At 45.2% G+C, this 17,308-nt stretch overlaps 2 long non-coding RNA genes across 2 annotated transcripts in view; one reads left to right on the top strand and one right to left on the bottom strand.

Moving 5' to 3' along the window:
• Positions 1–17,308, top strand: part of LOC130298380 (uncharacterized) — an 80,376-nt gene that overhangs the window by 13,240 nt on the left and 49,828 nt on the right. The gene's annotated exons all lie outside the window — the stretch shown is intronic.
• LOC130298396 (uncharacterized) lies at positions 1,662–5,018 on the bottom strand. Its single transcript, XR_008849781.1, has 3 exons — positions 4,955–5,018; positions 2,653–2,720; positions 1,662–1,795 (listed from the first exon to the last, which is right to left on the bottom strand). It is a non-coding gene; the product is annotated as an uncharacterized LOC130298396 (long non-coding RNA).

Below are 17,308 nucleotides of genomic sequence, written 5' to 3'. Positions count from 1 at the left end.
CAGTAGGATCTTTACCTCCTGCATCTGGTGAAGGTCAGTTGCAACGGCGCCTCCTGGAGGCACTAAAGAGAGGAGAAAGGACGCTCCAGGTAGAGGGAAAGGAGATGGACCTGTCTTTTTGGGTGGAGAGACATGGTCTGGGAGCGTTACGAGAGAGGAATGGGTAGGCCGTATGGTCTCTCCAGACACCCGGGCAGGAGATAGGTCGCAGGAATGTGGCCCGTTTGGTCTGGAAAGGCGAAGATGCGTGGTGGTGGTGGAGCTTCTTTTCCAGATGGGTTTCAGGGCTGGGGACATCTTTGACCTGATTCACCCCTTTGGCTCCTCCGAGTTTGACGTCAGCTTTGTTAGGCCGGAAGGACTAGATCTCTTTTGGTCTAATTATGAGCTGATGAAAAACGAGCCCGGATGGCGAGATTTCGCTGTAAAAGCGGTATCTCGCCAGAGTGTGGTAAAGAAAGTGACCGTTTTGACCTGTAACGAGTCACTTTCTTGTTATGACATTATGACCTTGCTGGGCAGGTACGGGGAGGTGACGGACGTCCCCCGGAAGAACTTTGACGAGCACAATATATGGTCTGGGGCCTGGACGTTTTCCGTTCGTCTCAGGCGTTCAGGGAACACGGTCACCCACATCCCTTCGGCCGCCTTTCTGGGACACGACAGGATTCAGATCTTCTACCAGGGGAAGCCGAGGCTGTGTCACAGGTGTGGTGACCCAAACCACTTTAGTGTCAACTGCACTCAGCAGATATGCGCCCTCTGCTGTGGGGTGGGTCCTCTGGCGGCCACCTGTGGGCAGATTCGGTGTAACTTGTGTGGTGACCTAGGTCACCCGTTCAGCCGGTGTCCACGCTTGTTCTCTAACACTGTGACCGCCCCGGCTGGGGAGAGCCTAACGGTTGCCCCAGCGGGGGAGGGGACTAGTGGAGGAGAGGGGGCACCAAAGCCAGTGAAGAAAAAACATAAGACCCCCTCTATGCGGAGGCGAGAGGAGAAGCGCAGGTTGGAGAGGGCCCTTGAGAATGCCCAGGTGCCAGGGGTGGCTCGGGGTCCCACTCCAGACACTGGCTCAGAAGGAGGTCAGAATAACTCTGAGGCTTTGGGTGGGGCCGAACTGGATGAGGAGATAGGGAGACTGCGTAGGGAAGAAGGTCAAGATGCTCCTTCCTCCAGTCATGCCTCTGAATCCGAAACTGTGGATGAGCAGGAGAAGGAGGGGCAGACAGTAAATGGTGGCCAGGAAAAGAAGAAGAGGAGGAAGAAGAAGGATAAGAGTAAGGCAGCGCCGTCCTCCTCTTCAGTTGTAGCCTCAGACCATAGAAGGAACAACTCAGTCTCTGACCCTCTGATCGTCCTTTCAAATCGATATGAGGCTCTTGGGGGATACCATCTCCCCTCCTCTTCTCGAGGGTCCGGAGGCAGTGCGGCCTCCAGGAGGTGCCGAGCCTCCTTCCTCTGGGGCAGTTTCCTCAGGGGCTAAGGTAACACCAGATGCTGGAGGTAAAGATCCTGGGATGATATATCCCTGAGTTTAACCCCTTGGGGACGGAGCCCATTATAACCCTTAGGACGGAAGCATTTTTTGCAATTCTGACCACTGTCACTTTAAGCATTAATAACTCTGAGATGCTTTTACTTTTTATTCTGATTCAGAGATTGTTTTTTCGTGACATATTCTTCTTTATGTTAATGGTAAATTTTCGGCGTTCCTTGCATCATTTCTTGGTGAAAATTCCAGAATTTGATGAAAATTTTGAAAATTTTGCATTTTTCTAACGTTGAAACTCTCTGCCTGTAAGGAAAATAGACATTCCAAATAAATTATATGTTGATTCACATATACAATATGTCTACTTTATGTAGGCATCATAAATTTGACATGTTTTTACTTTTTTTAAGATATTAGAGGGCTTCAAAGTAAAGTAGCAATTTTCAAAATTTTCTTGAAAATTTCAAAATTTGATTTTTTCAGGGACTAGTTAAGTTTGAAGTGGATTTGAGGGACCTTTCTGTGAGAAACTCCCCATTATGGACCCCATTATGAAAAGTGCACCCCTCAAAGTATTTAAAATGACATTCAGAAACTTTGTTAACCCTTTAGGTGTTTCACAGGAATGGCAGCAAAGTGGAGGCAAAAAATCTAAATCTCATTTTTATACACTAACATGTTCTTGTAGCCCCATTTTTAGACTTTTTACAAGGTGTTAAAGTAGAAAAAGACTCCTAAAATGTGTAGCCCAATTTCTCTCGAGTATGGCAATACCTCATATGTGGATGTTAAGTGCTCTGCGAACGCACCACATGGCTCAGAAGGGAAGGAGCAACTTTGCGATTTTGGAGAGAGAATTTTGTTGGAATGGTTTTTGGGGGGCATGTCGCATATAGGAAGCCCCATGGTGTCCTAACAGCAAAAAAAAAAAACCACATGGCACACTATTTTGGAAACTACACCCCTCAAAGAACGTAATAAGCATTACAGTAAGAACTTATACCTCACATATTTTTGAACAGTGGGTTGTAAAAGTTAAAAATTAGATTTTTAAACCCGAAAATTTTTGTGTTACCCAAAATTTTTCATTTTAACAAGGTGAAATTGAACAAAAATCTCCCCAAAACTTGTAGCCCAATTTCTCACGAATAAGTAAATACCTCATATGTGTAGGTAAATTGCTTGGCGAGAGCACTACAGGTCTCAGAAGAGAAGGAGCGCTGTTTGGCTGTAGGAGAGAGAATTTTGCTGTAATTGAAGTTGGGGGCAATGTGTGTTTCCAAAGCCCCCATGGTGCCAGAACAGCAGAAACCCCCCACATGTGACACCATTTTGGAAACTGCACCCCTCAAGGAACGTAATAAGCATTACAGTTAGAACTTAAACCTCCCAGGTTTATTGAACAGTGGGTTGTAAAAGTGAAAAATTTGATTTTTAACACGAAAATTTTTGTGTTACCCCAAATTTTTCATTTTAACAAGGTGAAATTGAACAAAAATCCCCCCAAAATTTGTAGCCCAATTTCTCACGAATAAGTAAATACCTCATATGTGTAGGTAAATTGCTTGGCAAGAGCACTACAGGTCTCAGAAGAGAAGGAGCGCTGTTTGGCTGTAGGAGAGAGAATTTTGCTGTAATTGAAGTTGGGGGCAATGTGCATTTCCAAAGCCCCCATGGTGCCAGAACAGCGGAAACCCCCCACATGTGACACCATTTTGGAAACTACACCCCTCAAAGAACGTAATAAGCATTACAGTTAGAACTTAAACCTCCCAGGTTTATTGAACAGTGGGTTGTAAAAGTGAAAAATTTGATTTTTAACACGAAAATTTTTGTGTTACCCCAAATTTTTCATTTTAACAAGGTGAAATTGAACAAAAATCTCCCCAAAATTTGTAGCCCAATTTCTCACGAATAAGTAAATACCTCATATGTGTAGGTAAATTGCTTGGCAAGAGCACTACAGGTCTCAGAAGAGAAGGAGCGCTGTTTGGCTGTAGGAGAGAGAATTTTGCTGTAATTGAAGTTGGGGGCAATGTGCATTTCCAAAGCCCCCATGGTGCCAGAACAGCGGAAACCCTCCACATGTGACACCATTTTGGAAACTGCACCCCTCAAGGAACGTAATAAGCATTACAGTTAGAACTTAAACCCCCCAGGTTTATTGAACAGTGTGTTGTAAAAGTGAAAAATTTGATTTTTAACATGAAAATTTTTGTGTTACCCCAAATTTTTCATTTTAACAAGGTGAAATTGAACAAAAATCCCCCCAAAATTTGTAGCCAAATTTCTCATGAATAAGTAAATACCTTTATATGTTGACGTAAATTGCTCGGTGAGCGCACTACAGGTCTCAGAAGAGAAGGAGCGCTGTTTTGGCTGGAATTGTAGTTGGGGGCAATGTGCATTTTTCAAAGCCCCCATGGTGGCAGAACAGAGGATCCCCCCAACTGTGCCATCTTTTTGGAAAATACACCCCTCAAGGAACATAACAAGGGGTACAGTGAGTATTTCCAACTCAGTTTTTTTTTGAACAGTGGGGCGTAATAATTTTAAATCTGATTTTTGACACTGAATTGCTAGTGTTAGACCAGTTTTTGTTTTTTAACAGGGATTATAGGAACCAATGCCCCCCAAAATTTATAGCCCAATTTCGTTAGAGTAAAGAAATACCCCATATGCAGATGTAAAGTGCTGTGCAGGTGAAAAACAGGGCTAAGGAGGGAAAGAGCATTGGGCACTTTTGACGCCGAAGGTGGTGATTTGCCCTGCAGTGGCAGAGTTTTAGACCCAAAATCTAAAATAAAAAAATGGCAAGTGACCAAAATTTTGAAAATACACCCTTCAAGGAACGTAACAAGGGGTACAGTGAGTATTTACAGCTCACAGGTTTTTGGAACAGTTGCCAGTAAATGTTAACAAAAAGATTTTTTTTTCATTTAAATGTTGGTGTTACACAAAATGTAGCAAATTCACAAGGGCTAATAGGAGAAAAAGACCCAAAAAAGTTTAGCTCAATTTCTCAAGAGTAAAAAAATACCCCATATGTGGACGTAACTTGCTGTGTAGGCAAATAATGGAACTCAAAACTCATAGAGTCATGTTTGCATTTGAGGGCTATGACATTTCATTACCTGGTGATTACATATATTCAGAGGAAGATAAAAAAAGAAACACCCACATGTGACACCATTATAGAAAGTACACCACCTGAGGAATATGTATAGGGGTGAAGTGGACATTTGGAACGGTCGGGTGTTTCTTATAATTATTTTCCTGGAATGGATGAAGTGTAGTTTAGGAAAATGGAAAATTGCAATTTTCCAACTGATATGCTATCTGTGTACGGAGTATGATGACCCAGAGCATAGCCAAAAGTAAAATGTGTGCCCGCCACAAACCCTATGCTCTGCTTCATCATTATGGGAATGTGTTGTGGGGTGGCCGTCCCTAAACTGTTACCTGAAAATGTGCACACCGCTCAGGGGAGGAGAGAGCAATGTGCATTTGAGTCCTCTGTTTCTAACTGACATATCAGTAACTGACAGTTACATACATTCAGAGGAAAATAAAAAAAAGAAACAGCCACATGTGACCATATTTTGAATGGACGGGCGTTTCCTAGATTTATTTTCCAGGAATGGATGAAGGGTAGTTTTATTGAAAAAAGAAAATTGCAATTTTCCTAATATAAAAAAATTGGGTACCCAGAATGATGACCCAGAGTATAGCCAAAGGTAAAAATTATGCCCACCCCAAACCCTATACTCTGATTCATCATTCTGGGAATGTGATGTGTGGGGCCGTCCCTATTCTGTTACCCCAAATGCGCACCCCGCTCAGGTGTAGAGAGAGCGCTGCACATTTGAGGCAACCTGAAAACTCCCGATGCAAAAGACTGACACATGACCCAATACCACCAGAGGTCTTAACTGGGGTATTATGTTAATGGATTTTGGGTTTTTTGTTTGGGGGGGGGGGGGGTTTCGAGGACAATGTACTGTGGACAGGTGTACATTGGTGTCAAGTCAAGGGGAATTAAAATTTGGAAAGGAGAATTTAGCGCTCCATGGAAGTGTGATACTCCCTGAAGCAATCCTTAATGCAGAGGCCCGGATGATCGGGGCAAGTGTCGCACTGATAGGTGGTGTCCTTCCGTATCCCCCTCCTGCGACACACTCTGCATTTTTTCTGGGATCGTCCCTTCTTTCCAGTGTGGGGGACCTCACCTGGAAAGTGTTGGCCGGGGACGATCCTGGTGCATACAGTTCTGGAAGTGCTCGGGGCCGCTTCCCCCTGACCACCAAAGATCAGGGCCTTTATGAGCACCTCCTGGAACTGTATAAATCTCCCAGTGTTGCCAGCGCTCCGGTATAGTACATATGCGTTGTACATGGCAACCTGGACCATGTAGATCGCGACTTTTTTGTACCATGCCCGGGTTTTGCGCATGGCATTATATGGCTTGAGGACTTGATCAGAGAGATCAACTCCCCCCATATACCGATTGTAGTCCACAATACAATCGAGCTTGAGGACCGGTGCCGCGGTACCTCGGACACTGACAGGGGTGGTGCCATTCCCATGAATTGTGGTGAGCATAAGGACATCCCTCTTGTCCTTATACCTGACCAGCAACAGGTTATCATGGGTAAGGGCACGGGACTCACCCCTGGGGATTGGCACCTGGAGGGGATAGGTCGGGAGGCCTCTCTGATTTTTCCGCACGGTCCCACAAGCAGACGTAGATCTGGCGGCGAGGGATTTGAACAGAGGGATACTAGTATAAAAGTTATCCACGTACAGGTGGTAACCCTTATCTAGTAGTGGGTGCAAAAGGTCCCACACGATCTTACCGCTGACACCCAGAGTGGGGGGACATTCTAGGGGTTCAATCCGGGAATCTCGACCCTCGTATATTCTAAACTTGTAAGTGTACCCGGAGGTACTCTCACAGAGTTTATACAGCTTCACGCCATATCTCGCCCGCTTGGATGGGATGTATTGGCGGAAAATGAGTCTCCCCTTAAAACTGATGAGAGACTCATCTACAGAGAGCTCCCTTTGGGGAACGTAGGCCTCCATAAATTTGGCCCCAAAGTGATCTATGATCGGCCGTATCTTGTACAGCCGGTCATAGGCAGGATCACCTTGGGGAGGACATGCTGCATTATCATTGTAATGCAGACATTTCCTTATGGCCTCAAAACGTTCCCGTGTCATGGCCATACTGTAAAGCGGGGTCTTGTATAGTATGTCTCCGCTCCAGTACTGCCTGACACTAGGCTTTTTGTCCAGGCCCATATGCAGCACGAGGCCCCAAAATGTCCTCATTTTGGCTGCATTGACAGCGTACCATCCGTTGGGCCTGGCCAAAATCGAGCCCGGGTGAGCGGCAACAAAATGTTGGGCGTACAGATTGAGGTGGAGTTCTCCGACCACTGTATGATTTTGTTTTCCCTGAATGTTTCAGAGACCCCCCGGATGGGAAAAGGTTATTGGAAGCTGAATTCGTCCCTCCTGGAGGAAGCGGAGATATGACAGTCCTATGAGGATTTTCTTCAGAGTCAGGTACCTTTACTGGGCCTATGTAGTAGGAAGTCAGAGTGGTGGGAGATATTCAAGAAGCGAGTTGCGGGATTCTTACGCCAGCTCTCGAGCCTCAGGTCCCTGAACAGGTATCGCCTGTATCAGGGTCTGAGGAGGAAACTCGAGCTTCTTGTCTCGACTGGAGGTAGCTGTGAGGATATCTCCAGAGTGAAATCCTTGCTGATGGGGTGTCAGTACGATAGGCAAGCATCTTTGGTTTTTGAGAGGGATTTCGGGAAGTACCGCTCTCCCGACCCTTACAGAAACTGTAAGATGTCAGTGAGTAGTAAAGTCATTTCAGGACTGATTGATAGTACAGGATCTCTGAAACGGTCCAGATCAGGGATCTTGGAGGTCGTCAGATCCTTCTACTCGCACCTCTTGGGAAGGAAGGATCTAGATCAAGACAAGATGTCGGCTTTCCTGGCTGAAACCATTCCTGAGCCAGGGGTAGACCCCTCTCTTGATGTTTTGGCAGAAGAAATCAGGGAAGAGGAAGGGAGACTGGCGATCGAGGGGCTCGCCCCTAAGAAGTCGCCAGGTCCGGATGGCTTAACATCCGAGTGGTACAGGACCTTTAAGGAGTCTTTAGCTCCCCTCTTGACTGAGGTATTCAATGAGTGTCTCTCCTCGGGCACTCTGCCGAATTCAATGAGGAGGTCAGCCCTGATTCATCTGTCAAAGGGTAAAGATCCCAGCCGTATTGAGAATTGGAGGCCCATAGCTCTTCTCAATACGGACAGGAAGCTTCTGGCTAAGATACTGTTTAATCGGCTGGTGAAGTTTGCACCCCGGCTCCTTTCGGGGGCTCAGCACTGCTCTGTTCCAGGCCGAAGCACCTTAGGTGCGGTCCTTAGTGTCAGGGAGGCAGTGGAGCGGAGTAGTGCGGGTTTCTGGAAGGGGTACTTGCTGTCCATGGATCAGGCCAAAGCATTTGATATGGTGAACCACGAGTACCTCTGGTCCGTCCTCCTGAGATATGGCTTACCGAGTACTTTTGTTAATTGGCTTAAGATCTTGTATGCAGGGGCACAGAGTTTCCCATTGGTGAACGGTTGGTCTGGCCGCTGTTTTGAGGTGGGGTCCGGAGTCCGTCAGGGTTGTCCTTTGAGCCTGCTTTTACACGTGTTTGCGATCGATCCCTTCGTCCGGAGGGTAGATTGTGGGCCATTGGCGGGAGTCAGGATGAGTCTGGCGGAGCTGGATGTCGCCCAGAGAGTGGTGGCGTACGCTGACGATGTCACTATTTTTCTCTCCTCGCGAGAGGAGGTCGATGTGGTGATGTCGGAAGTGGACCGCTACTCGGAGGCATCTGGGTCTAAGATCAACCGGGATATGTGTGAGAGTCTCTGGCTGGGAGGGGGAGATCCCACGTTTGATCTCCCAGACACTCTTCCCGGGCCCCAAGAGTCAGCAAAAGTTTTGGGCATCATATTCGGCCAGGATGATTATCCCACCAAAAACTGGGATGGTAAGCTCCAGGATGCTGCTCAGAAGGTGGACCAATGGAAGGGTTGGTCTATGACCCTCAGGGAAAGGGTACACCTGATCAAATCGTACCTGCTCTCCTTGTTTATCTATCTGCAGCGTATGTATCTTGCCAGAAGCTTACTACATTAGAATCTACAGCCTGTTTTTCCAACTGTTATGGGGAAACAGGATGAACTCAGTCAAGAGGGAGGTTACGTACCGCACGAGGAGACTAGGGGGTTTATCTATGGTAAACCCTGTGGTGTTCTTAACCAACACCTTCTTGAAAGATAACATCTCAAACCTCTGGTCAGAGAGGGCTTCTCCGTGGGTACTCTCCAGCAGGGAATGGTTTCGGCCTTTCTTCCAGGAATGGGAGACAGGAGGGCAAGTGAAGGACCTCCGTACGCCCCATGGATATCTTCCGGCTTACGCTACCCCGACTCTGAAGGTGATACGTCGGTGGGGTCTGGGAGTGTGGGAGATCAGGACCCAGTCAAGGCAGTTCCTTGACAAACGGGTTCTGTTGACCCACTTCCAGAAGCCTCTGGCGCTCAGGGACTGCCCAGGTCGGGATCTGAGGGTGGGGTTGTACCTTTTAAACATGAAAAGGATCCCCCAGCAGTTTTGGGACTTGGCCTGGCGCTGCTTTCAGGGGAAGCTATATGTGAGGGTCAATTTGAAGTGTAGGAACTCTGATGACTGGGGATGTCCCCGAGAAGAGTGCGGGGACACGCTGGAAAGCATGGACCATTTCCTGCTTCATTGTCCCTTTAATATAGGGGTTTACAACAGGGTGGGTGCTTCCATCGGCTGGAGTCAACTTGCCGGCCTTACCTATCCGGAGTGGGCTTATGGGGCATTCAGGAACCTGGGTGGCCGAGATCGGGGCACTTTATTCTTAGTTAGTTTAGTAATTAGGTACTACACGTGGAATGCACGGTGTTTAGTGTCGACCCAACAGAAAATCCTCTCCGAGGTGGAGGTCTGTAGGAACATCACCGGTGACCTCGGGAAGATCAGGTCTTTGGAGTATGGCAGTCTTGGTAACAGTAGGGCTTCTCTCCTATGGAGAGGGTTTTCTTTTGATGTGCCCTAGGTACTAGACCTTTTAGGTAGAGTACCTTTATTTTGGTTAGGGACAGTGTTATAGGGATAGAGATAGGATGAGAACAGGGTTAGTTTGAATGGAGGGATAGGATTAGGGAGAATTGTAGGGGGAGTTAGGGAAAGAGTGTAAAATTATTTTGAATGTATCAAGTCTGCCATCCTTTTTCCTGGTGGAGGGCTAATGCATGTGCACGCTAGCTTTTTGCTTTGTTTTTAAGCTGATATGGTATGAAGGGCTTACAGGCGACCAAACTTGGGCCTAAAGTGGGTTGTGGTTCAGTGTGTATAAGTTTGTGTATAAGTTGGTTGGGAGGAGTGCTAGGTGGGGAGGGTGTGCTTGTGGGTGGTGGTGTTCATCTTTGGGGGACCTGACATGGGTCAGTTAAGGACTGGACTTTGTGAACTGTAAGAACGGTATGGACTCTAACCCATGTACAGGAGGGGTGGTGTGGGTGAGGGTACAGTTTTAGTGTAGGGTTTTTTCCTAGTTTTTTCTATTGATTTTGTAGGTGTTTTCTGTAGTGCATATATTTTGTTTATATTATATTTTATTTATATAGTAAATTTAGTAATTTTGTACCTATATTGTGTTATATCTATATTGTTTCATATTGTTTCATGTTATAACGTTATGGTAGCCTGACCAGTTGTTGTGTTGATATGTGGTTTATTTTGTTTATTTCAGTTATTTGGTCTGTTTTATGTTTTCTTTGGTATTTTCATTAGTCCCGGATAGAGGATACAGTTAATTTGGACGTTTTGTAAGTGAATGTATGTGTGATATGATTATTTTGATAATTTTTATTATTATTATTATTATTATTATTATTACAATATACATTTTTTTTTGCAATTTTTTTAAATTAATTTATTTATTTTTTTATTTTAATATATGAGAAGAAAAAAAAAATATCTATATATAAATATATATATATATATATATATAGATTAAAAAAATATAAAAAATGTAAAAAATAAATAAAAAAATATATAAAAAAATAAAATGTTAAAAAACATACAATAATTATTTTTATTTTATTTTATTTTTTTATTTTTTTTAGGTGTGCTTGCTACTTTTCTGTTTAGTTTTCTTGTTGCGTGTTCCCAAGTATGGATGGTTTTGAGTTATAGTCGGGTAATGATAACTTTTATGTTTATATTTTGACAAGCCAAGTTGTGCTATTTTATTTATTTATTTTTCTTATGTTCATTTTCGGTAAGCGCAGTGGCGTTGCTAGGGTTGGTGTCACCCGGTGCGGTAGAAAATGGTGTCACCCCCATACCTACCCCCTCCCCCCAGAAAGTTTTTAGCCTGTTGTGACAGACACCACTGTTGTAGCGCATTGTGAGAAATTCCAGTATAATAATCAGATATACCAGTTGCCACAGAATGGGAAAGTGTTAAAGAAGTTTTCACCATTTAAATATACAGCTCCCAGAATTACTTAAAGGGGTACTCCACTGGAAAACATTTACTTTTATATCAACTGGTGCCAGAAAGTTGAACAGATTTTTAAATTACTTCTATTTAAAATCTTAATACTTACAGTACTTATAAGCTGGTGTATGCTCCACAGGAAGTTGCGTAGTTCTTTCCAATCTGACCACAGTGCTATTCGCTGACACCTCTGTCCATGTCAGGAACTGTCCAGAGCAGGATAGGTTTGCTATGGGGATTTGCTCCTACTATGGACAGTTCTTGACATGGACAGAGGTGTCAGCACAGAGCACTGTGGTCAGACAGAAAAGAAATTAAAAAAGAAAATAACTTCCTGTGAATCGCTTATACAGCAGCTAATAAGTACTGGAAGGATTAAGATTTTTAAATAGAAGTAATTTACAAATCTGTTTAACTTTGTAGCACCAGTTGATTAAAAAAAAATGTTTTCCAGTAGAGTACCCCTTTATGCAGTGGTGAGGTTATGCTGGGAGTTGTAGTTTCACTGACCATAACTGTAGAACTGACAAGCGACTACAGCTCTGATAGGACACAGAGAGGAGAATACACAATGATATCAGTGACGTCTTCTCTATAGTCTTCCATTATCTAATTCAGATGGTACATACCGCCTGGTCCAGCTAAAACTTCTCTCTGTAGAATGTGACGCCCAGACGTCTCCTCACTATGTCAGCGCATTCTCATCCTCTATATGAAAACAATTATTATTATAAACCTGACAGACACTGTATCCTCTAAATATAATACTACTATACACTATACTCTTTGATTATAAACCTTCCATACACCGTACCCACTGAAAATAATACTACCGCATACTGTACATTCTGAATATACCAACACATACTGTACACTCTGAATATAAATCTGCCACATACTGTACCCCCTGAATATACCGTCACACACTGTACCCTCTGAATATAAATCTGCCACATACTGTACCCTCTGAATATAATACTACCACACACTGTACATTCTGAATATAATACCATCACATACTGTACCCTCTGAATATAAATCTGCCACATACTGTACCCCTGAATATAATACTATCACATACTGTACCCTCTGAATATAATACTACCATATACTGTACCCTCTGAATATAAATCTGCCACATACTGTACCCCTGAATATAATACTATCACATACTGTACCCCTGAATATAATACTATCACATACTGTACCCTCTGAATATAATACCAACACATACTGTGCACTCTGAATATATTACTACCACCCACTGCGCCCTCTGAATATAATACTTAGAGATGAGCAAACTACAGTGAATTCAACTCGTCACAAACTTCTCGGCTCGGCAGTTGATGGCTTTTCCTGCATAAATTAGTTCAGCTTTCAGGTGCTCCCGTGGGCTGGAAAAGGTGGATATTGTCCTAGGAGAATCTTTCTTATGAATGTATCCACCTTTTCCAGCCCACCGGAGCACCTGGAGGCTGAACTAATTTACGCAGGATAAGTCATCAACTGCTGAGCCGACAAGTTCGTGACGAATCGAATTTACTGTAAGTTCGCTCATCTCTAATAATACTACCACAAACTGCGCCCTCTGAATATAATACTACCACCCACTGCGCCCTCTGAATATAACACTACCACAAACTGCGCCCTCTGAATATAACGTTGCTATACAGTGCACCCTCTGAATATAATACCACAACCGCAGTAACACCCCTCAACATCTGTTAGCTGATGCTATTACCACGGGAGGGGGGTATTGGTGGTGTTGCTAGTGGATGATCGGGGTGCTACTACTGGGGGGGGGGGGGTGTTGCTGAAGGATGATGAGGGTGCTACTGGCCATCCCCCCTGGCAGTATCACCCCCATCATCCATCGGCAGGATCATCCTCCTGGCAGGAGCACCGCCATCATCCACCATCAGGATCTGCTGATGGAGGTGCTGCGGGGGGGGGGGGGGGGTATAGTTGCTGGCGGATGATGAGGGTGCTCCTGCCAGGGGGGGGGGAGCATTAGGTAGGCAGCAGTTCCCCCACATTAGGTAGGTAGCAGTTTCCCCACATTAGGTAGCATCTTTTCCCCACATTAGGTAGCATCTTTTCCCCACATTAGGCAGCATAGATTCCCCACATTTGGTACCAGTTTCCCCACATTAGGTAGGTACCAGTTACCCCACATTAGGTAGCAATTTCCCCATATTAGGTAGCACAGATTCCCCACATTAGGTAGCAGTTTCCCCACATTCGGTAGCACAGATTCCCCACATTAGCTAGCATAGACTCCGCACATTAGGTAGCATAGACTCCGCACATTAGGTAGCATAGACTCCGCACATTAGGTAGCATATACTCCGCACATTAGGTAGCATAGACTCCCCACATTAGGTAGCATAGACTCCCCACATTAGGTAGCATAGACTCCCCACATTAGGCCGCAGGTTCCCTTGCAGGTTCCCCACAATGCGTCAGTCTCCCCACACACACACACACACACACAAAAATAAAAACACATACAACACAGAGAGACACACACACAAACACACACAGTCAGAGAGACACACACTCGCAGACAGACACACAGTCACACAGTCACACACACACAGAGTCACACACAGAGTCACACACACACACACAGAGTCACACAAACACACAGTCACACACAGAGTCACACAAATACACAGAGTCACACACACACTCAGAGAGTCACACAAACACACACAGTCTCACACACAGACACACAGAGTCACACACACAAACATAGATAGAGACACACACTCACCCATCCAGCGCAGCGATCCTTCTCACTGGGCGCAATGCGAGTGACGTAACTGACGTCCCCCTGCGCGGCCATGCGGTGTGACGTCAGGCCGGCGCAGACGTGGGAGCGGAGGCCGGGCACAGTACTGGTGAAGGTGAGAGGGGGGGGGGCGCGTGATGACGGACGGGCGCACTGAAAGGGGGGGGGGGGGTTGCTAACGGACGGGCGCACCGCACACACAGCACAGGGGGGGGGGGTGCTGACGGATGGGAGGCCGGTCGGGCACATAGGGGGGTGTCAGTGTAGCTGGGGAGGGGGTGTGGGTGCTGCGGAGCGTCTTGGTGTCACCCCATTAGGTTGGTGTCACCCGGTGCGGGCCGCACCCCCCGCACCCGGGTCGCAACGCCACTGGGGAAGCGTGTGAGTGTTTGATTAGATATTTTGGGCATATTTTAACCCCTTCAGGACCAAGTCCATTTTGGCCTTAAGGACTAGAGCGTTTTTTGCACATCTGACCACTGTCACTTTAAGCATTAATAACTCTGGAATGCTTTTAGTTATCATTCTGATTCCGAGATTGTGTTTTCGTGACATATTCTACTTTAACATGGTGGTAAATTTTTGTGGTAACTTGCATCCTTTCCTTGTGAAAAATCCTAAAATTTGATGAAAATTTAGAAAATTTTGCATTTTTCTAACTTTGAAGCTCTCTGCTTGTAAGGAAAATGTATATTACAAATAAAAAAAAAATGTATTCACATATAAAATATGTCTACTTTATGTTTGCATCATAGAAGTGACGAGTTTCTACTTTTGGAAGACACCAGAGGACTTCAAAGTTCAGCAGCAATTTTCAAACTCACTATTTTTCAGGGACCAGTTCAGATTTGAAGTGGATTTGAAGGGTCTTCATATTAGAAATACCCCACAAAAGACCCCATTATAAAAACTGCACCCCCCAAAGTATTCAAAATGACATTCAGTCATCATTTTAACATTTGAAGGAGAAAATTCACAATCTTCATTTTTTACACTCGCATGTTCTAGTAGACCCAATTTTTGAATTTTTTCAAGGGGTAAAAGGAGAAAATGTATACTTATATTTGTAGCCCAATTTCTCTTGAGTAAGCACATACCTCATATGTCTATGTAAAGTGTTCGGCGGGCGCAGTAGAGGGCTCAGAAGGGAAAGAGCGACAAGGGGATTTTGGAGAGTATGTTTTTCTGAAATGGTTTTTGGGGGGCATGTTGCATTTAGGAAGCCCCTATGGTGCCAGAACAGCAAAAAACCCTCACATGGCATACCATTTTGGAAACTAGACCCCTTGAGGAACATAACAAGGAATAAAGTGAGCCTTAATACCCCACAGGTGTTTCACGACTTTTGCATATGTAAAAAAAAATTTATTTTTTTTTCACAAAAATGTGTATTTCCCCCCAAATTTCACATTTTTCCAAGGGTTAATATGTGAAAATACCCCCCAAAATTTGTAACCCCATCTCTTCTTAGTATGGAGGTACCCCATAAGTTGACCTGAAGTGCACTATGGGCGAACTACAATGCTCAGAAGAGAAGGAGTTATATTTGGCTTTTTGAGAGCAAATTTTGCTCGGGGAGCATGTCGCATTTAGGAAGCCCCTATGGTGCCAGGACAGCAAAAAAAAACACATGGCATACCATTTTGGAAACTAGACCCCTTGAGGAACGTAACAAGGGGTACAGTGAGCATTTGCCCCCCACTGGTGTCTGACAGATCTTTGGAACAGTGGGCTGTACAAGTTTTCATTTTCACGGACCACTGTTCCAAAGATCCGTCAGACACCTGTGGGGGGTAAATTCTCACTGCACCCCTCATTACATTCCCTGAGGGGTGTCGTTTCCGAAATGGGGTCACATGTCGTTTTTTTTTTTTTTGTGTTTGTCAAAACCGCTGTAACAATCAGCCACCCCTGTGCAAATCACCTCAAATGTACATGGTGCGCTCTCCCTTCTGGGCCTTGTTGTGCGCCCCCAGAGCACTTTGCGCCCACATATGGAGTATCTCCGTAGTCAGGAGAAATTGCGTTACAAATTTTGGGGGGCTTTTTTCCCTTTTACCTCTTGTGAAAATGTAAAGTATAGGGCAACATCAGCATGTTAGTGTAAAAAATTTAAATTTTTTACACTAACATTCTGGTGTAGACCCCAACATTTCCTTTTCATGAAGGGTTAAAGAAGAAAATACCCCCAAACCTTGTAACGCAATTTCTCCCGAGTACGGCGATACCCCATATGTGACCCTAAACTGTTGCCTTGAAATACGACAGGGCTCCAAAGTGAGAGCGCCATGTGCATTTGAGGCCTAAATTAGGGATTTGCATAGAGGTGGACATAGGGGTATTCTACGCCAGTGATTCCCAAACAGGGTGCCTCCAGCTGTTGCAAAACTCCCAGTATGCGTGAACAGTCAACGGCTGTCCGGCAATACTGGGAGTTGTTGTTTTTCAACAGCTGGAGGCTCTGTGTACCGGACGTTCTTATTGGGGGAGGGGGGCTGTGTAGGGATATGTGTATATGTAGTGTTTTTAACTTTTTATATTATTTTGTGTTGGTGTAGTGTAGTGTTTTTAGGGTACAGTCACATGGGCGGGGGATTACAGCGAGTTTCCCAGCGCAAAATCTGCTGGATCTCAAACTTGCAGCGAGAAACGAGAAACCCACTGTAAAAGCCTCGCCCATGTGAATGTACCCTGTACATTCACAGGGGGGGGGGGGGGGGGGGGGTGCACCAGCTGTTGCAAAACCACAACTCCCAGCATGCATGGTCTGTTGCATACTGCATGCTGGGAGTTATAGTTTTGCAACAGCTGGAGGCACACAGGTTAGGAAACACTGAGTTAGAAACAGACAATGTTTCCCAACCAGTGGGTCTCCAGTTGTTGCAAAACTACAACACCCAGCATGCCCAGACAGCTGAAAGGCATGCTGGGAGTTGGGGATCGGCAACATCTGAAGGGCCAGATGTTGCTGAACTAAAACTCCCAGCATTCCTGGACAGTCAGTGCATACTGGGAGTTGTAGTTTTGCAACAGTTGGAAGAGCACAGATTGGAGACCATTATACAATGGTCTCCAAACTGGGGCCCTCCAGATGTTGCAAAACTACAACTCCCAGCATGCTTGGTCTGTTAGTGCATGCTGGGAGTTATAGTTTTGCAACAGCTGGAGGCACACAGGTTAGGAAACACTGAGTTAGAAACAATGTTTCCCAACCAGTATGTCTCCAGTTGTTGCAAAACTACAACTCCCAGCATGCCCAGACAGCTGAAGGGCATGCTGGGAGTTGTAGTTCGGCAACATTTGAAGGGCCAGATGTTGCTGAACTAAAACTCCCAGCATGTCTGGACAGTCAGTGCATGCTGGGAGTTGTAGTTTTGCAACAGCTGGAAGAGCACAGATTGGAGACCATTAAACA

The sequence above is a fragment of the Hyla sarda genome, assembly GCF_029499605.1.
Source record: "Hyla sarda isolate aHylSar1 chromosome 2 unlocalized genomic scaffold, aHylSar1.hap1 SUPER_2_unloc_6, whole genome shotgun sequence".
NCBI lineage: Eukaryota > Metazoa > Chordata > Amphibia > Anura > Hylidae > Hyla > Hyla sarda.
This window is presented reverse-complemented; position numbering and strand designations above follow the sequence as displayed.